Consider the following 7,679-nt stretch of genomic DNA (forward strand, 5'->3'; position numbering starts at 1 on the left):
ACACACCCAACCAACAATTCCAACACAACAAATTAACAATTTCAGACAATTTAACCAATTTCATGCACAAGTTAATCAAACTTAAGCAAGAAACTAAATACAATTCTCTTACTCCATAACTAATCACAAGAATCCACAAATTAATTATCAAAGGCAAGTAAGCTTGTTTAAATCACCTAATCATGCAACTAATAACACAACATTCATGAAATAAACAAATTCAGAGATAGATTGAAGAAAAACCCTAAGGTTTAAGAGGGAAAGTGAAGTAGGGAAGAAGATTTTACCAATTAGAGTATGAAAATACTCTAAAATCCTCCAATTTACTCAAATTTCCTCCTTCTCTAGCAATCTTGGCCCTTTTCCTTTGTTGTTCTTCAATTTCAACTTGTGGGTCTTCAAAATATTTGCCCAAATTTGTGAAAAATTGTGGTTTTTGGAGAGAAAATTTGATGGAGAATAAGAATTTGTGAATTTTGAGTGAATAAAGTTAGGATTTGATGATGAAAATGAAGAGAGAAGTTGGAGAAAATGAGGGTTTTTAGAGTGAGAAGTAGATGGGAATGAGGAGAGAGAATATGAATGTAAAAATGATTGGTGAAAATAGGTGAAGGAGATTAAAAGAAGGAGTAAGATTCTCTTTTTTTTTTACCCGGACAGGTGGACGGGCGTGCAGTAAGGAGGAGCGCCCGCTCCAGACCTGGGAAAACATACTGATCATTTTTATTTTTTTTTGTATTCGTTGAGGAGCAGGCGTGCAACATGGTGGAGCGCCCGCTCCAGATGTAGGAGCGGGCGTGTAGATTTTGGGCGTGCAGTTCCTTGGAGCCCCCGCTCCTAAGCTTTGGAAAACCTTCTGTTTTTTCCTTCAAAAGTGGTCACCTTGTGAGGAGCGGGCATGCAAATATTGGAGCGCCCGCTCTTGGCTTCAGAGTGGGCATGCAGTTCCTTGGAGCGCCCGCTCCTAAGCTTTGGAAAACCTTCTATTTCGGCTGTTGAATTTCACCCTGTGAGGAGCGGGCGTGCAATGTTGAGGAGCGCCCGCTCCTCACTGCTTATGGCTTGATTTATTTACTTATTTGCTTCCTTTTTGCTCTCCTTTTTTTTCTGTATCAAAACCATAAGAACATAATTCAATCAAATTTTAGCCAAAATCAGATATCACCAACACTCTTTTTTCTTTTCTCACTCACTCATCGTTTTATTTCTCATTTTCTACCTCTTGGCGAATTTTTTTTTCTTTCCTTTTTTACTCGGGTTGCCTCCCGGAAGCGCTTCTTTAACGTTAATAGCTTGATGACCTCCACACTCAAGATTACATTGAATTGATTCTACTACACCAACATGAGCACCCTCGTTGTAAAGCTTGAGGCGATGCCCATTCACCTTAAAGGATCTTTTTTCGTCCAAATCCCAAACTTCCACGGCTCCATGAGGAAACACTTCCTTGACAACAAAAGGACCACTCCACCTTGATAAAAGTTTCCCGGGAAACAGTTTCATCCAAGAGTTGTAGAGGAGTACCTTATCGCCTTTAAGAAATGCTTTCTTTTCAATATTGCGGTCGTGGCAATCCTTGGTGAGATTTTTGTAGTTTCTAGCATACTCATAAGCCTCCAATCTTAGCTCTTCAAGCTCATGTAAATCAAGCCATCTTTGCTCTCCCGTGCTAGCCAAGTCGAAGTTAATCTTCTTGATTGCCCATTGAGTTCGGTGGTCAAGTTCAACCGGTAGATGACAAGATTTTCCATACACAAGACGATATGGAGTTGTGCGTATTGTGGTTTTGTATGCCGTTTTATATGCCCATAGAGCGTCATCAAGATTTTCCGACCAATCCTTCCTATTCCTTGCAACCGTCTTCTCAAGGATTAATTTAATTTGACGGTTGGACACTTCCGCTTGCCCACTAGTTTATGGATGATAGGTAAGGCCGAATATTTGGTGAACCCCGTGCTTTCTTAGCATCTTTTGAAAAGAACTTTGAACGAAATGTGAACCGTTGTCACTTACCACTGCTCTAGGAATTCTAAATCTTGGAAATATGACTTTCTTGAACATCTTCATGACTACCTTGTGGTCATTAGTTGCAGAGGCAATGGCTTCAACCCATTTTTATAGGTAATCAACCGCCACAAGGATGTATTGATTTCCATAAGAAGTAGGGAATGTCCCCATGAAATCAACACCCCACACATCAAATACCTCTAGCTCAAGAATCGGTTGTTGAGGCATCTCGTTTCTCTTGGATATATTGCCGATTCGTTGAAACCGGTCACAAGTCTTCACAAACCCCCAAGCATCCTTAAAGATGTGAGGCCACCACAACCCGCTATGCAAAACCTTCAATGTTGTTTTTTTTGCACCCATATGCCCTCCACAAGGATCATAATGACACATCTTGAGCACATTTTGCACTTCTTCATCCGGAACACACCTACGGCGCAAACCATCTACTCCTCTCTTGTAGAGAATGGGGTCATCCCATACGTTGTGCCTTGCTTCCCTTTTTAGCTTCTTCCTTGGTTTTTTTGGAGAAATCGGGAGGGAGTTCTCCACAAGCCAAATAGTTCACCAAGTCGGCGAACCATAGAAGCTTCTTCTCATTCAAGATATAGAGCACATCATCTCTCAATTCATCACAAATGGAGATTTCATCATCACTAGCTTTCACATTCTCTAATCGGGAAAGATGGTCCACAACCACATTCTCGGCCCCTTTCTTATCCCAAATTTCAACATGAAATTGTTGGAGAGATAAGACCCATAAAAGAAGACGAGGTTTGGACTCTTTCTTTTCCACAAGGTACCTAATAGCCGCATGATCGGTATAAACAATAGTTTTGGAACCAATAAGGTAGTTCCAAAACTTCTCAAAAGCATGTACCACAGCAAGAAACTCCTTCTCCGTTGTGGTGTAGTTCCGTTGAGCTTCATTCAAGGTCTTGGACATGTAGTAAATGACGTGAAGTTTCTTCTCAATTCTTTGTCCCAACACCCCTCCAATTGCAACATCACTAGCATCGCACATTAGTTAAAACGGTAAATCCCATCTTGGCCCTTGTACGATTAGAGTAGAGACCAAAGCCTCCTTTAATTTGTTGAAAGCTTGAAGACACTTTTCATCAAAAATAAAGATGGCATCCTTTAGAAAAAGAGCATTTAGGGGTCTAGCAATTTGTGAGAAATCCTTGATAAATCTCCTATAGAACCCGGCATGCCCCAAAAAGGATCTTACTCCTCTCACATTAATTGGAGGTGGCAATTTTTCAATCACTTCAACTTTGGCCTTGTCGACCTCAATCCCCTTGCTTGATATCTTGTGACCAAGGAAGATTCCCTCTTCAACCATAAAGTGGCATTTTTCCCAATTTAGGACCAAGTTGACCTTCTCACATCTTCCTAAGCATTTGCCCAAATTGGACAAACAATCTTCAAATGAAAGGCCCCCTACCAAGAAATCATCCATGAATACTTCCGTTTCGGCTTCAAGCATGTCTCCAAATATACTCATCATGCACCTTTGAAAGGTTTCCGGTGCATTGCAAAGTCCAAACGGCATCCTCCTATATGCAAAAGTACCATATGGACAAGTAAAAGTTGTCTTCTCTTGATCATCCGGGTTTATGGGGATTTGTAAGAAACCCAAGTAACCATCAAGAAAGAAATAATACTTGTGCTTGGTTAGTCTTTCAAGCATTTGGTCAATAAAAGGAATAGGAAAATGATCCTCATTAGTGGATGCATTTAGACTTCTATAGTTTATGAACATCCTCCAACCGGTCACCGTTCTAGTTGAAATGAGATCACCATTCTCATTTTCAACTACGGTCATTCCTCCATTTTTAGGGACCACATGAACGGGGGAAACCCATCTAGAACTCGAAATGGGGAAGATGATGTCGGCATCAAGGAGTTTGGTGATTTCTTTCTTCACCACCTCCCCCATTTGGGGATTGAGTTTCCTTTGCCTCTCAATGGAAGGCTTAGCACCCTCCTCAAGTGTTATGTGGTGCATACATAAAGCGGGACTAATACCTTTGAGGTTATCAATGGTATAGCCCAAAGCAACTTGGTGGTTTCTTAAAACACCACATAACATTTGAGTTTGGCACTCGTTCAAAGAAGAATTCACAATTACCGGAAAAGTTGAATTAGGCCCCAAAAACTCTTACCTTAAGTGTGATAGTAGAGGTTTAAACTCTACCATTGGAACACCCTTACCTTCTCTTGAGGTAGCTATTTCCAAAGCATCATCGCTTGTGATTCCCATGCATACTTGCTCAATGCTTTCTTCCGTACTTCCTTCAAGCATTCCTTCATACAATGTCATCTCCTTGCCTTGCTCACCTATCTTTTCCTTATTCAAAAGGAAATTCTTAAGGGAATAATTAGTAGTGAGCAATTGCTCATGCATAGAAGTCACAATAGAATCAATAGTATCAATCATCATACAATTACCAAGACTAGAGCTTGGATATTTCATGCTCTCATTCAAATCAAATTCTATCACCTCATCTCCTACTTTTAGTGAAATTTTAGCACTTTTAACATCTATTAAAGTGCCCGAAGTAGCAAGAAAAGGTCTTCCTAGAATTATTGGAATGTTCACATCTTCATCCATCTCTAACACAACAAAATTCATCGTGATTACAAACTTTCCCACCCTTAGAGGAACATCCTCTACCTTACCTATTGGAAATTTTATGGAACGATCGGCCAATTGTAAGGTAATGTTGGTGGGTAGAAGTTCCCCTATCTCAAGTCATTGATATACCGAATATGGCATAAGGCTAACACTAGCCCCAAGATCACATAAAGCATTATCAATTTGCATATTATATATAGCACAAGGTATAGAAAAATTACCGAGGTCTTTCAATTTCGGTGGCATTTTATTCATGATGATTGCACTACAATTCTCGGTGAGATTCATCGTTTCCACCAATTCACACTTTCTCCTTCCAGTCAAAATATCTTTCAAAAACCTAGCATAGTTAGGCATTTTCTTGATAGCATCGGTAAAAGGAATTGAAAGGTGAATTTGTTTCAATGTTTCAAGAAACTTTCCCAATTGCACATCTAATTTGTTTCTAACAAATTTGTGAGGATATGGTAGCTTTTGCAATTGTTTTGTTTCTCTCTCTTTTTCTCTTTTCTCTTCACTCTCTTTTTCAAAATCTTTCTCTTTGTCACATTCTTTTTCTTTCTCAAATTCTTTTTCTTTCTCACATTCTTTCTCCTTTTCATTCTCATGGTTTTCTCTCTCTCTTGTTCAAAATCACTCTCAAGGGGAGGCTCACTCATGTTCATTCTCTCATTGCTTCTTTTAGGAACACTTTCTTCCAACACTTTACCACTCCTAGTTGATATAGCATTTACGGGTCTTTTAGGATCTAGTCCTTGGGGTGGAAGTTTAGAAGTGCTAGTCCCTTCCTTCAAAGCATTGACCAATTGAGAAATTTGTGTTTCAAGCATTTTATTATGGGTCATGACTTCACTAAATTTCTTTTCACTAGAGGCCATGAAAGTATTGAACATTTTAGTTTGACTTTCCATCATTTCCTCCAAGCTAGACCTACTAGGTGGTGCTTGTGCATAATAGTTGTTTTGGGAAGCTCTATTACCTCTAACATTCGAATTGGAAGCATTTTGATTAGAAGAACCTCTATTATTATTGTTGTTCCAATTGTTCCGATTATTAGAGTTTCCCCCTTGGTGATATTGTTCTTGATTCCCATAGTTTCCTTGGTTATTATGATTATGGTTACCATAACCACCTTGTTGGTTGTAGTTACCTTGGGGATTTTGGTCCCTTTTGTTCCTATTTCCCCATTGGTTTTGGTTATGGTAATCATAATCATTTCCTCTTTGGTTATAGGAATTTCCCCCTTGTTCTCTTCGATTAGGTGGTAAGTATCTTTGATTGTAATTCCTATGTCTATTATCATAACAAGGCATTGACTTGTTCATTTTCATTATCATTACCATCTTCATATTGGGGTTGAGGTTGGGAATCATAATTACAAGAAGAGGTATCATGGTCATATGACCCACAATTTTCACAAAACAAACACCCATGTGGCATGTTATTAGAAGTAGAAGGAGAAGAGTTAGAATTCATACCTCTCCCCTTAGATTGGGAGGGATGCTCTTGTGTTGAACTAGAGGTCTCTAGTTTTGCCTTGATGGACGTCATCTCCTTGCTAAGGTTGGCGATTTGGGAAGTCAAATTGTTGATGGCATTAAGGTGATCAACGGAGTAGACCGCATTTCCTCCCTTGTTTAGAGACTCTCTTTCTCTCTCTCTCCTTGCCAATCCATGTGGTGCCTCACCACATCCTCAATTATCTCTATGACTTGCTCCTCCGCCTTGTTCATAATCGGGCCACCCGCATCTAGGCTAGTCTTTCCTTGTGGGCTCAAGCCCCCATAGAAGATTTGAAGCACTTGGTATGTCGGAATGCCATGATGGGGACACTCCCTTTGATATTCTTTATACCTCTCCCAAGCCTCATAAATGGTTTCACTAGCCCGTTGACGGAAACCTTGTATCAAAGCCCTTGCCTCGGCCGTCTTCTTTTGAGAGTATAATCTCCCTAAGAAAGTCGTGGTGACCTCGTCCCAAGTTCTCAAGGAGTTCGGCCTTACTTCTTTCTCAAGCCATTCAAGAGCCCTTCCTATCAAGGAGAAAGGAAATAGCTTTAGTCTCACAAATTCTTGAGTTACCCCATTTACCTTGATCGTGTTGCAATATTTTTAAGATTCGTTCAAATGTGCAAGAGGGCTCTCATGTTTTGCTCCACTAAATTGCCTCATTTCGATCAAATTAATCATTGCGGGGCGTATTTCAAAATCATTGGCTTGAGTAACGGGTGGAGCAATGCTACTTCAATCTCTTTAAGCACCTGGAATTCCCAACTCTTTCAAGGGTCTTTGGACCGGTTGTTCCTCACCAGCCATTTGTTCTTGTCTTTCCTCGAAATTGACCTCCCTAGTTGGGGAAGTAGTTAATGGCCTAGAACTGGCTCTCCTTCTTCTCCTATAGGTTTGTACAATCTCGGGATCGTAAGGCACCAAAATCCTGTTATGATTTCTGCGCATACACTCTCAACAATTGCAATTAGTAACGAGGCTACAAGTGTAGCCAAAAAGTAACACACTCTTTTTGAATTGTTGTTGTTTTATGCTGAACTAGACTCAAGTAATCAATTAGCAATCAACAACACCGCTCCCCGGCAATGGCACCATTCTGACGGGCGTTAGAACGGTCGCACATTCCACACTTAATCAAACACATTTATTAGCAAACACCTTACAAACCAAGCATAATGATAAGTAAGAGTTCGGTCCACAAGGAACGGGATATGGTTGCTAAAGATCTTAACACTTAAGCTAAGTCGAAGTTTATAGTCAATTGGGGTTCATCAAGTAGACAAACAAACTATGATTCTAAATCGATGGATTAAAGACACTAGGGAATGGGATCCACTCAACCAAGGCAATTAGGCAAACGGGCAGTAAAATAGACAAGGTATAGCAAGGACAATATGTAAAATCGACCTAATGCAATTAGAAAACAACTCACACTACTAAACTTAGATTCCTCATTAGTCTTGCAATAGACGATACATAATCAAATTGCAATAAGTAATGACATACTCAATTTACATTCCCAT

General features: G+C 39.9%; 1 non-coding gene across 1 annotated transcript; it reads left to right on the top strand.

Moving 5' to 3' along the window:
* Positions 1 to 6,463: 6,463 nt before the first annotated feature.
* On the top strand, positions 6,464 to 6,569 carry LOC145565510 (small nucleolar RNA R71). The gene has a single exon (XR_014095045.1). It is a non-coding gene; the product is annotated as a small nucleolar RNA R71 (small nucleolar RNA).
* The last annotated feature ends 1,110 nt before the right edge of the window (positions 6,570 to 7,679 follow it).

Source organism: Chenopodium album, chromosome 1, assembly GCF_948465745.1.
Source record: "Chenopodium album chromosome 1, dcCheAlbu1.1, whole genome shotgun sequence".
NCBI lineage: Eukaryota > Viridiplantae > Streptophyta > Magnoliopsida > Caryophyllales > Amaranthaceae > Chenopodium > Chenopodium album.